We start from the raw sequence: 14,536 nt of genomic DNA, 5'->3' as shown, positions 1-14,536 counted from the left end.
GAAGAAAATATGAATTTATATGCACATAAAATTATATAGACATAGTATGTAAAATTAAACTGGCATACATTTCTTTTTCTTTTTTAAGTAGTATATTAATCCTATCTGGTTATGGGATGTGTAATATAGATGACATGACATTGAGAGAAAGTTGTTGCTATGGGACAGGGCAGAACAAGAAGCCCTGAGAAGTTCTCCCTATTCCTTGCCAACGTTCCACTCAGTTCAGCCACTCCAAAGCTATACTGACAGTTTCCTTAATCTTGGATGTTCAGGTTCTGTGGAAAGATCCCCAAGCTCTTTATGGCCCTGGGAAAGAGTGCTGTGTTGCTTGAAAGGAGAGATGAACCTGTCCTTCTTGCATGCCAGGAATTCCTGGACTTCCTCAAGAAAGCAGATGAATGGCTAATTGACCCATGATTAAGGTCTGGATTATAGCTTCAGTGGTGGCTTGGACAAAGAACCTACAACTAGAGGAGGAAGCTGAACATCTGTAGCCAAAGATAAGTACCAACCACCAACTGCTGCCTTTGAAGATTCATTCAAGACCTAGGCTATTTACAGCAATCAAAACAAGTTGATCCAAGTTACGCTGATCTAAGCTAAAGTTGCAGATGAGAGCCCTGGGAAGGTTTGCCATATTACAAAGAGGGCAGATACAGAGGACTGGGGGACCTCCTGTTTTATCAATGCATTTAATGCTAGAGAAGCTATTTTTGAAGTACAACCAACCATTTATTTTTATAAGAAACTGAAGTAAATGAAAGTTAATGTTGGTAATACAAACCTGTTTATCACCTATTATGATTTATGAACTATGGAAGAAAGAAATAAAATCTCCATATTTGGGAAATAAGAGGGTCCAAGTTTTAAGAAATGTTAAATATTTTTCTTGTGATTTAAAGAGGAGGTTAATCCATCAGAAAATTCTGTTTTGTATCTACTGGACTCTCTAGAACAGTATTTCTCAACCTTGGCAACTTGAAGATGTGTGAACTTCAACTTCCAGAATTCCCCAGCCAGCATGTATTATTACTGTTGTATTGTTTCTTATTCCTGTCTGTTAATTTCCTAATAATGATAATTTAAAAGTTACACGTACATATTGCCACCACCACCAAGTAAGTACATTGCAACAACGACAAAGCAGACCACTGTAATTAAGGAAAGACTGGTAATTATTAAAGATCTAAAGGCAGCTCTGTGCTTGCTGAGCACTGTGTGTCATTGGAAATGTACTTTTTTTGATAACTGAAGGTGTGAAGAAGACATTTGACAGAATTCTTATTCTTATTTATAACATAGACCTGGACTTTGCTGACCAAAACGCCTTGTTTTGGTAAAAGAGAAGAATTCACTTTATCTCTACACTTGGGCCCTTGGTGCTGTTGGAACTTTCCCAGTTCTGCCATGAAGCTAACATTGGCTGGATTATCTACAAAACTGGGCAAATTATAACCTGTGATGAATCTTTTTCTACAATACATTAAGGACTAAAATAAGGCTTCTATCTCTGAACTGCCAAAATCTGGTTAACTACTAGATGGCAGCAGAGTTGGGGTTCCTATACACTTTTGATACTATATAGTGATAGCCTGGATGTTACTGCTCAGATATGTTAGCCCCACCTAAGTACTATTAACAATGTTCAGCATTATTAACTGATTCACTACTTCTGCTAAACCACAATTAGTTTAACAATGCTCCAACATCTACATTGCCTGGCTTTGTACAACACATATAGCCATAATTCATGGTTTACAAATACTACGACAGAGTTCACTCAACATGCTGCATCAAAACAAAACAAACCATTGTGGAATCATTGGTGCTCTCTCAGGCTGATTGTTTGCTTGCAGACATTTCATTACCCAGCTAGGTAACATCATCAGTGTGAGTGAGTGTGGGGTTTGCTCCCTGCTTATATACAGTAGCTTGCCCTGCCAGTGTTGGTGGGGATGTGGTTTTCTCCTTGATAGTTCCTTGAGTAGGGTATTGTTTTCTGCTTGATTGTTTCTCGGGTGTTAATCCCTGCTTATCTGGGTGCTGGAAGGGATGTGTTCTGGTCTTTTTGTTTCCTTCTTAGCTTTTTTATTGCCTCTTTTAAATGGGGTGTAAATGTGGTTTATCTCTATGTGTCCATTTTATTTTATTTTATTTTATACCGTATGTTAGCAGATTCCGTGAACCTCATCAGTTGACAGAACACTAGATGTTGATCAAGGAAATGGGAGAAGTTTATCATGATGAATTATTACAATTGGTTATATGCTCTTTTTCCACAGTTCAAAGCAATATTTTAGTTTAACTACTATAACCAACAAGCCCACTAAGCTAGGTTTTCAAGAAAGAATTGATCTCACCTAAGTAGTATATGCATTTAAACAATGACACTGCTGCTTAAGTTTGCAATCCTCAGTATTCTCTCTTGAGACCAAATACTAGTGAAATTAGTATGATTTATTCCATTAACATATAGTTAGAGATGGGCTGTTAGAAACCCTAAATAATGGCAATGTGGTATAATGGTTAAACATGCTAACTGGGAAGAGTAAGGAGTTGTCATTCATTAATTTGCACAGATAATTGCTATTCATGAATGGGACCTTTCACAATTTCCTTCTTTTTAAGTTGGCAGCATACAGATTTACACATAGGTATTCTTGGATCTTGCCCTTGTAATGAAAAAGATAGGAAAGGGGGAAAGTAAAGGATGGGCAAGAAGGCTGATATTTGTGTGGCTTTATGAGGTGTCTAATATTACCACTTTAGACGTCTACAGGGGCAGGGGCATCTACAGTGAAGTCAAAAAAGTCAAGATGGCAGATGTGACCATGCAATCAAAACTACATCTTTTGTACATGCTTTGTCTAATTTATCTTGAATTATGCATCTAATACCAACTGTGCTCCTGTGTAGGCTACAGAGCTGAAATACAGTTATTTAAAACCTAGTCACATTTGTCTCTGAGATCCCAAAGTAAAGCAGGGAGGGATTGCAAGGCCCAAATAATTAACAACTGTGTGTGTGTGTGTGTGTGTGTGTGTGTGCACGCGAGCACATATGTGTGTATGTGTGTATACCCACACACACACACAAATATAACATACGGACACACACAAACACACATACATACACCAAAAGCCAGAGAGAGAGAGAGAGAGGCTTTTCTTGAACAGAGATAACAATTCATATCGTTAGTTTTTATTTTATTTGGCCTATAACTGCCAGGGAGCACTATGAGATCTTTTCCCATTTTTATGAAATAAAGTATATTTTCCATCTGAAATCAGCGGTATTGACTTCTGAGTACAAGTGATTAGTGACTCAAAATACCTTAGGTATCATTTGGCTGTTAATGAAAATACCATCGCAGGACAACGTAATACACTTACACTGTTACACTTACGGGATCGCATCTCTTACCTAGCCAGACAGATGCTTCCAAGAGGTCCACACTCAAGACACGAAAGCAACACAACACTTCTTTCATCAAATGCCCCTATTCTCTAACAAACAAGAGTATACAGCTTCTAACCACAAAGATCTCTTCCATTAGATGCCATACATAATCACTGTTAAACTTATCCACTGCAGCTATCTCAATCCACTTTATGCCAGTGAGTTCTGTAGGTGAACTGTGCATTGTATGAAAGGTTGCTCCATTCTTTCTGCTCTGAATCTATGCCTGGTCAACTTCATTGGCTGTCCCTAAGGGAGAAGATTTTCTTATCCTCTTTCTCCCTAATTTTCATAATTTTACAAACCTCTATTATCCAGTTTTTTCTCTTAGCTTATTTTATAATATAAAGAAATTGATGAAGATCTGTCATGTACATTATTTTCAAAAAAGCACTGAGCAGATGGGTGGTTGGTAGAAAAATTGCCAATGGTAAATAATTGAAAATACTTATAATTCAAATGCCTAATTTTTTCTCTGCTAAACTTATTTAAACAAGAATCCAAAACAAGTGACTTTTAACTTTCGGTCACTTTAGCAAAACACTTAGAAGACATTATTCTGTGATAGTGATTTGGGTAAAGAGCAAAAAAGTATATGCAGTTTCAGTCACAAAATGTATTCAGAAATATAAAATAACATGGATAAGGAATAAATTCCCTGATCTAATAAGGGAAGCAAGAATCTTCTTAAAAAAGAAATTATTTTTATTTTCTTATACTCATTGCTAATCCTATGGAAATAGCACACCATTTAAAATAATCCAATATTTCATCTTTATAGCAATATGCTCAGCAATTGGTTTTATTAGAGGAAGAATAATTAGAGTAATTTAATCTATCCCACATTTGACTCTGTGTGATCCTTTTTCCTTTCATATATCAATAGAGTTTTTTCTTTCTCATGTAACCAACTTCTCTTCAAGAATTATTTTGGAAATGTAAGGTGCACCTTTCATTTTTTTTTTTTTTAGATTTTCCAATTTGTTATTGTTGTCTTCATGCTATTTGTAATTATGAAATAAAAATTCAGTTAAAATGTTCATTAAAAAAAAAAAGAATAGATCTGGCCCGGAAGATCTATTATAAATATAATATAAATGTTTTTGCTGGGAAAAATGCATAAAGACTGTTAATGGTAAGAAGCTAGAATCCAATGATACATCTCCCTGTGAATTTTATTTCAGAGATTACCGTGAAACTTGAAAGACAGTATTCTAAAACACGTGGGTCATAATAATAGCCTAAAGAATGACTAGATTTGCTCAAGGCTTTTGTTCAGTCTGTATTTCAAAGCATTCCAACCTGATCTATACCATCTGGAATAATGAGCAAATCCAAACACAGAATGCATACAAGATATACTATATGGTGCCATAGAGAAAAATAGGTTTATAGGTGTGCATTTTGATAGAATAGGTATTCAATAAATTGCAAGTTAATGTGGAATACAGGGTTGTTCCTCACTGTAATGGGGACTTATAACTAAGCATATATGAGTGGACTCTTTCATTCTCTTTCTAAAGATTTCCTCTAGGAAAGCTTTATTCGTTGAAGAGCACAAATTACATTTTCATATTTCTGGTGTCTGATGCTATATGATTTGTAGATTTGCTACATTCTAAATCTTTCTTTCTTTGTTCGTTGTTCCTGTTCATTATCTGTGTGGTTTTCCCAGGCGTTTTTACATTCAATAGGTCTAGCACTAAGAGGCTGTTGTTGTTTTAGAACAGTTCTAGAAATGCACAGAAATGTAACTCTACACTTAGGTCCATTCAACTTGCCTACTGCATAAGGAGAAGGAGAAGAAGGAGGTATGAATTCAGACTCACGGTAAGCGGACATCCAGTCGGTCTCTGCATTTTTGTCTCTTGGAGGTGGCACAGGAAAGCAAGAACGGCTCACATCTACAGCTGGCTGCCAACTGTTGCTGCTAGTGCTTTATACAAAGTGTCATCTTCATAATGTGTGAGGTGGAGCAGTGATTGAGGGGTTGGCCTAACAGATGTCAGTATTGCACAGTTTATTCAGTAGAACTGCATTTTTTTTCTGCCTCAGGCAGAAATGTTAATGAAAGAAAATATCTGAGACAACAAAGGAAATAGTTAGGCAATGGGATATATCTGCTTGGATTGGAACAATGGAAGCTTGGCATCGATATACCAACATTTGAATACTTATGGTAATAGGACTTCAGAGATGATGGTGATGACGACGACGATGGTATGATTTCTTAGAAAGTAAAGGCAACGTTCTAATTTAACAAGAATTAGCAGTATACATCTAGACCCAGGACTGAATGTGTTTAAGCTGAATTAATAACTTTGTCCTACATGGCTTAATAAAACTGGCACCAGCTAGCAGGAAAACCATACTATGATGCCATTAATATTGATGGGACCTAGTTCACAAAGACAGGCCCTTGCCCCCCAAGAAATTCAGCCCACTGGAGACAACAGAAGAGGGAAATGGAAATAAAAGTAAATTGGGAGAAATATACATTTATTTCAATTGCATATTCTGCTTAGTGTTAGTAAGGTATGGGGACTTAGGGTCCCATGGGAATTGTGAGTTTTTAAGAGGGAAAAGAGGAAGGAAGGAAGGAAAGAGAATTTTGCCTCTTGCAGTTGTTCTGTGGGATAATTCCAAACATAAGAGATGTTGACAAAAAAGACTGAAGCAGAAGACATTGCAGGAACATTAGGTAGAAATGTGAAGAGAGAAGAAATTAAAATGCGTGGGCTGCTCTCTCATGTACAGCTAATGAACTGTCACAATAATTTTTAAGTTATGGGTCAATGTTATAAGAGTGAATGCAATAAACTTCAGGACACCCAATTTGGCCATCACTTCCTTCTCCAAATGGCTGCAAGAAAGAATTTAGAAGCTTACAGTTTCTTTCTACATTAACTAAAGTTTGTTAGCATCTGAACTTGGAGAAACTGTGGTTAATGTTTACAAAGCTGGCATGTTTTTAATTAATCATGTTTGAGATGAAATAATATAATTCTTAACTGTGGTTAATCTGACTAAAACAAAGCAAAAAAGCTCTAATCTCTCAGCCATGGTAGAGGAGGAGAAAAGAAGCAATTGTGCAAGCCATATACAAGATGTGAATCAGGTCAAAGACAGGTTTAAAACACGTTTCTTTATCAGTGCAAGCATCAGCAAACTTTTATTTAACCATCAGAAACCAGACCAAATTATTTTGGGAGATGTATTTGGTGTATACGTTGCCTGCCAGTTGACAATTATGACTTACACTTTGTTTCAATTAACCCTTTTTTAATATAGTGGGACTCTGAGCGAGGGACAGGGACTGAATACTGGGCCACAGTGGAATTATTTTCTGAATCCTAGGACAACTTTAGCTGTGAGTGTGCATGTTTTACCAAATTACTTTGGAAACTTTTATAAACAGTCATTACTGTATTGATTTCCTACAATACAATGAGCAGGAAGCAAACTCTACTGCAGATGTATGTCTACCTCTTCCTATCGGTCTGATAAGGTCCATCCATATTGTCAAACTGAGCTGAGAACAGAGACCTGGTTCTATATTCAACCACCACTGTTATATTCAGCCATTCCAACCGCATTGGCGGAGAGCTCCACAGTGCCTTGGGCTAAACAGGATCTCTTTCAATACTAATATTTTCTCAATTTTGCTCTGTATATTTTTAAAAACCCATGACTAAATATTGTTTTTTTTCAGCTGTACAAAGAAGCAATGGTGCTATGTTAACCTAATTCTAACAGATATTGAGAACAATACAATGGGGGAAGGGTAAAAAAAATGCCACACACAAGCAAATCTTAGTTATCTATATGAAGAATTACACCATGAGAATTGAATGCTCCTATTGGTGCACTCCAACAAGTTCTACCACCTTGCTGGCTGCAAACTGGCAAAAAGTAGAAAGGAACCGTTGTCATTCTCTCCCCCCTCTTCCCCGGCCGCCATTTTTTGTAAGAAGAAAGAATCAACTAGAGAAATTATTTGTTGCAATGAATAATTTCATTGCATGCTTTTGTATCACAAAATAGCAAAATAATTTGTGCTGTAGCTTTGAGGAATGAGGTTGCATCAGCTTGATGTTTTGTTCTAGTTTTTAAAATTTTATTTTATTTTTTTCAAGGAAAGATATGCATATGCCCTGGAAAAGGACAAGAGACAGGATTAAGTAGTATTGATTGAAATAAGATAACTTAATCAAGGGGTGATTGGCACATCATTTTCATCTCTCATTAATACTTCAGAAGAATATTGGCAGACCAAACAAGTCTGAGTAATTATTTGACATGTATTCAGGTTTTACAACAAGATATTGTTGGCAGCACACACTATCATACTACCATCTTCCAAACTAATGTCTACATATCTGTGTATGTGTGTATGTGTGTTGATTTTAACTAAACACTTTCTAGAATAATATGACAAAAAAGATCATTGGGGAAAAAATAAATGAGCTGGACACGATGTTCACATATTTCTGGAAACTAATTGTCATCATATGTGGGTTGATTTCTGTCCAGCTGAAGAATTTTGTATTTATTACTGAAAATGATGAAAGGAAATTGTGCATTTAATATAATAATGTGCTGGGGAACTGTGCAACACAGTGATGCAATGTAGCACTAACTAATTTAACAAGCACTTAGATAGATGATGGTGGTGTAGTAAAGCTCTCACTCTCAGAAATATTGGTGAAGGCTGATGCCCATTGGACTGAGCAACTAACCGACTAGACTTGCTAAAACTTGACTTTTATAATTTTCCCTATAGTAAAAGAAAATCAGAAGATCAGTCTAGTTTTGTATCATATTTTACAATGGCCAACCAGATGCAGATGGAAAACTCGGATATGGTTCTAAAAGCCCATTTGCATTTGAGCTCTCATTCAAAAGCATTAGTAGCCATTAACAGCTTTATACTAGATTACTGTTTAATCCTCTTTTAAAGTCATACTACTTAGTGGCCATCTGGGAAGTGATTCAACTGAAAGCTGGTACTCTGTGAAGTATTTCCTTTCGTCTGCCCTGGCCTCTATTTAGCTTCTTTAGCTGTCCCAGCTGTGAAAGAGAAAGAAAAACATGTATGCATTTTCTCAATGCCATATATGTTTAAAAAGCTCCTTAAAGACCCTTTTGCTCATCCTTTGGCCAGATTAGCCAGGAATTCCAAGAGGAGTTTTGTACAGTCTAATAGGAATTTGTCAGACATGAGAGCTTTGCTCAAGATCAAAGTGACTGAATATGTGGCAGGCAAGAAGCTTTGGCTCTTTCAGATAGAATGAGCCTTTGCATCTATCTCCAGATAATCTTAACAGAATACATTCATTCATATGTTACCTGCACACAAAGCCCACCTAGGGAAAAGCAAGAGTGATATAACTTGGCTTCTCGGTTTCTTAAGGACTGTATCCTCCAGGAAGACTTCGCCTGTCCTATGTGCTCATCCCAGTTGGGGGTATCTTTTGTTCCCCGTGTAAAGGAAGTTAGATGAGTAGGGCCCAGAGGTAGATCTTTTCCATGGTTGACCTCCACCCTGGGGAACAGCCTCCTCCCAGAAATCCAAATGGCACCTAATGTTCCATAAGGCTACCAAGATGGACCTTTCGAAAGCCCTTTGAAAGTTAGTGTTGCCTTGCTTGGATGCTGTGGACACCATTGTTTGCCTTATTTATTCAATTTAAATGTTTTTAAGAGTTACTTCTTACACTGATAAGACTAGCAGTTACCAAAACAGTCAACAGATACATTCTGCCCTATCCTCACAAAAGAACCCCCTTCCTTGTAAGAGTGTGAGAAAATGGATAAGAATTTTGCCACCATAATTGCCTATTTATAAGTGTCTTGTTTGAAAATAAGATGGAATCCTTGAGTTATAAACTTAGACTTCTTTCTAAATAATACTGTTAATCAGAGCTCTGACAGATTTACTCCTTGGATTAGCTGTTTGCAGGCCAGGCTTACAAACAGGAAGGCTGACATTATGCATGTTTTTACTCAGATTTTAATTTTGATTTTCCCATTGTGATTTTATGTTTTATGACTATTGCATTGTAAACTGCTGTGAGTCTACTCAGATTGAGGGGCACATAAGCATAGTACATAAATAAAGTACAGCTGGCTCTGCCCAAGTCTCACATCATTGGATTAGCCTTGTCTTGCCTTCTGACAGCTACACAGTCCAGTCCTGATGCTTAGAGATTTAGTTATCAATGTCTGGATTTAGGTCAGGCTTGTCAGTGATGCAAAGTCTGTGAAAGAAGTAAATAGGCTAGAAGTTATTAGACTGAGGTATAGCTGTCCTTGGAATTTGTTTATGTATTTATTTTATTTATTCATCAATCAATTTGCCTGCTGTCTCAATTAAAAAGTTTATGGGTCATCTGATAGTATAAGATGACCCAATTCCAGCAGATCCTGAACCATGTTGAGCTTTCTTCTTGCCCAGTTGGCTAAGATTTGGATTGGTTTATGATCCCATTAGAGCAGGGTTCCTCAACCTTGGCAACTTTAAGATGGGTAGACTTCAACTCCCAGAATTCCCCAGCCAGCAAGGCTGGCTGGGGAATTCTGGGAGTTGAAGTCCACCTGTCTTAAAGTTGCCAAGGTTGAGGAATCCTGCATTAGAGGACTGTCAGTCCACCATGCTGGAATTGTACAACAGCATCTCTGTCCCATTACCCTCTGGAACAAAAATAAGCAGAAAAACTGAGATGAGGGTGACTTTGGAAGGGATGGACAATTGACCTGTTCTGCAGTGCACCAGCATAGAAGTACTATCTCAATCCATGAACCCATGTAGAAAGCTGTACAGAAGTGCCCTTGAGAGTGGCTTTTTCTTCTCTTAGGTTTGTAACAGCAGCTTGATCAGCATAAATAAACAGGTTAAACTTTAAAGCATAATATTTTTAAAAAAGAAGAAGTAATTATCACTTGTTCCCATCTGAACATCAAACTGCTACTGTTGGCATAGTAGCAAGAGCCAATTGGGTGTAGCTTTCAAGTGGGTTGAGCCACAGCGTTTCTCATTTTGGAAAAGAAGCATCTATATGAATGCTCAGTGAATGATAGGAGAATGAAAGGGAGATGAGCTCCCTGGCTGTCAGTCCACAGACAAACTCAGGGGGAAGGAATGGAGAACAGCTCCCAACTTGCATCATGAGAGATCATTAGCCACACGCATCCTGCGTCCTAATGTTCTATTGTTCTGTTTTAAGTGGAATGATGAATTAATTTGAGATAGAACTTGAAACCACACTGAATGATAAATTATTTCTTTTCTTCTTTGGGAGTCCAAATTCCTATCTGTAATATCATTTAAATACCTTTTACTGTATAGCAATATTACATTTACCACCACAAAAAGGTTGTCACTAAGATTTTATTTGTAGCTTTGTATCCTCTGTGTTGGAGGAGAGTCACTTCTAGTCTACAAGTCCAATAATATATAGAGAATTATAGTTTAGCACCTCTAAAGGGTGTCACACCTTACTGCTTGGAGAATCTAGTTACTGAACAGGAGAAGCAAAAGCTGGATTGCCACTCCCCTCCCCTCCCCTCCCCTCCTTTACTTATTTAAAATTAAACTTTGTTTATTTGCTACATGTGTGTACCAATTGGCCAGGAGGAAGTGGCTGTGTTAGTGTGTTGTATATGCACCATCTTTGCCTGCAAGAAAAACTCACCAACCAAGTTCTCTTGCTGTGTTTTCCAGGAAAATGGCTGCTACATCATCATTTATGGGGATGAACTAGTCCTTTGGAATAGCCACCATCACTGCTTACAGTCATAATCCTCAGCAGCCCAGCCAGGAGGATGCCCAGCATGTTGAGTCATAGACCCTGTTCCCAAAACACACCCAGTCATCCTCTGTATCAGCCAAGTGGCTCACCTCTGTATACCTACAGTACATAAATGAAGATGGCTGAATTTGTGTTGGCTTGGGGCTCTGTCTAATGGTCCATCATCAGGATAACTCTCTAAATCTGGTATAGGGGGAGAAACTTGCAAAAGAATTATTGAGTTTGAAAATGTCATTTCCTATTTCAATTTCTTTTCCAGTTAATCTCCAAGCCAATGAAGAAAATGCAACCAGAGTCTGTAAAACTATGGAAGGGAGGTCTTGCCTATCTGCTCTCCCTTTCTACTCATTTTCCCCCATTCCCCTGTGTAGCCAAGGGGAGGTGAATATCAGCCCAGCCATAGAAATGAACCTCCATTTATAGACCCCCTGTAGGTCTCTCGTGAGAAGTAAGGAAATGATTAATTAGTTAACCTCACAATCAGCAGTTCCCATGACCCAGGGTATGGTTGGGAAACAGCAATATTTTCCTCTTTCACCCAATTAAGTATGTTCCTGGAACAGGGCCAAACAGTCACAGGAGAGCAGCAGTCACTGGTGCTTAATTGTGATTAATTCACCTACAGCAGATTTAATGGCAAAGAGGTAGGTACCCAGGCAGAAAGACAGAGATATTCTGACCAGTAGGCTCACTCTGTTTCTTTGCAGTTGTGTATTCAGGCTGGTGGTAAGATGGCCACTCTGTTGGCTCAGCCTTGGCATGAGAAAAATGCCACCCCTTCAGGTAGAGGTGTCCACCTGGATTTAATTGAAATGATGAAAGCGCCTTATCCAGTTGAGATGCAAGGTCCACTCCTTTGTGCGACATCACAATGCATATATCAGAGCAGCTGTCACTGCAACAGTCATTTGTTCCCTTCTAACCACCCCCGCCCCCAACACCTCTGAGCTGAGGCCCCATTTGCCAGCTCACTTGGCTTACCCATCCTGGTACAGCACTCTCTGAAAAGTAAGAAAATATGGTAGTGATGGATGACTATATTGCTCAGCCTATCAAAGGTACTTTGATGCAGAATGCAGAAGCAGCTGGATAAAGTCCATCCTCTATCATGATGTGTGTGTATTTATGTATGCATACATATCTGTGTAATCAGAGACAGAGACTACTGGATTGATGTCAGGCCCAGCCCAAGAACAATGATGAAACAGTCCAGTCTGGTACAGTTCCTTTATCTGCTTACACCTTACAGAGAGAATCTTGCCAAACTAAATCTGTACTGCAGCAACTAGTGGATATACCCTGGGAGATTCTAGGGAGTGGCTATCCCGAATCTCTTTCTCTTCCCACGCTCCCCCAGCGGACTGTGTTGCCTCTTGTCTCCTTTCCCCTGCTGGAATGCACCCCTCCCTCCTGATAGCCTTGATCTCCCATATCACTCTCCTCCTGATAGATACAGTACATCCCATCACCATTTGGTACTGTATACATACACATTACAAAGCTTTTCTGTCAGACGGGTAGCTCGATGAATAGTATTTCCACGTGGGGCTTTGACACGGCACCTTCCTAGATCTGTGCTGCACCCTTGTGGTCTTGTTCCATTGTCACCACGGGGCGGCTGAGCTGGTTTACTACTCTTTAGCTGTGATATGTGAAAAATCACTTGTTTTCTGTTCCTAAGCATCCAACAGTAGTGTTCTTAGCATTTGGCCAAGATTGGGGCAAACTCTTTTTCCCTTGCTAGAAATAGTTCATGTTCACCCTTTGCAATGGCTTTTTTAGAGAAATAGAAGTATTACAGTCAAAGATATTCCCTTGCAGTCAAGGAGATTCCATTTGTTCCTATGGAAACTTATGATTACTCAGATTTTGGGGGGAAATGGCCAGACAAATGCACCCAACAAGGGCTGAAAACATGGATGGGGGTGAGTGCTAGTTAATCATTTTCCTTCCCTTTTGGACGGGGAGGCAGGGGCAGAAGAGTTTTGTTATTCCAGAAGCTGCAGCAGCCCAGGGATCAAAACTAAAATTTGACATTCAAAACTGCAGTGAAACCAGTGTGCTTTTCTCTTTGGAGTCTCTCTCATTGGTCAGCTGGAGAGAGTTGGATCGGCTTATGAAGTTCTCTGTCCTCAGCATTTTGAGGCTGCCAGAAGTGGAGAGAACTTCAGGGCTGGCTTCAAACAGCTTTAAAGGGACCAGGGAGCAAAAATGATGGTAGTATAAGAATCCCTAAATTAGTATTTCTCAACCTCAGCAATTTTAAGATGGGTGGACTTCAGCTCCCAGAATTCCCCAGCCAGCCTTGCTGGCTGGGGAATTCTGGAAGTTGAAGTCCACAGATCTTAAAGTTGCTGAGGTTGAGAAACATTGCCCTAAATTATCAGTCAATACACCACCATTAATACAGGAAAAACACAGCAACATTTTTCATCCTAACTATATTCCTTATGATGCAAACAGTGGTCTAAAAAGCATGCCAAAATGGGATCTTTTCAATCCTGTCATGAGGAGGGCCCTGCTTCCTTCTACGTGGTAGGTGTAGCCAGCAATACTTACTGCCTAGATGAAACATGTAAAAACAAACAAACAACCCTTAGTGATGCCGTTCTGCGGTTGCATTTGAAAGAAATAATTAGGAGCCTGGCATCAATTTTGTATAACGACTATTGCTTTCGTAGCACAGCTTCCCTAAGCCTGTGAGACCGGTTTGCACATGACCCCTGGTAAGGTTATGGGGCTGTAAACTTTACATCACCAAGAAACTGTTAGTGGCTAATCAGGACCTTGGCGGGCACAATGTAACTTCCTGGAAGGGGTACTGATTGGGTGCAAAAAGTTGCTTCTGGGTGTATTTCATCTGCACACATGTACCTGCAATAAATTCCTCTGCCACCAGTGCAAATTTCTTAGGAAAGAAGCCTCTTTAGGTCCAATCTAACCTATCCTTCACCGGAAGTAAATAACTCTTATTCAAAAGAAATGTAATTTTAGTAAAAGCGGGATTAGATGTAAATGATAAACACTAGTGACACCAAAGGAAAAGAAAAAAAGAAGAAAGCCAGTCTCTTGGGAAGTGCACCCCCTCCCTACCCATAAATCAGGTTAAGTGACCAGGTGTCCTCACCTCAGATTATTGAGCATAAGGCACAGCTGTTAGCCAGTGAGGTAATGCACAAGGCAACAAGGTCAGAAAAGAGATAACTTTGAATATTCATTGCAGAGGGGGAAAAGGGGACTATTCTACACAAGCCCTCTGCAAC

Source organism: Python bivittatus, unplaced genomic scaffold (genome assembly GCF_059951505.1).
Source record: "Python bivittatus isolate LINGU-HERP-01145 unplaced genomic scaffold, Pbiv_v1 ctg000700_np1212, whole genome shotgun sequence".
Classification (NCBI taxonomy): domain Eukaryota; kingdom Metazoa; phylum Chordata; class Lepidosauria; order Squamata; family Pythonidae; genus Python; species Python bivittatus.
The sequence above is the reverse complement of the archived record's forward strand: the minus strand, read 5'-3'. Positions refer to the sequence as shown.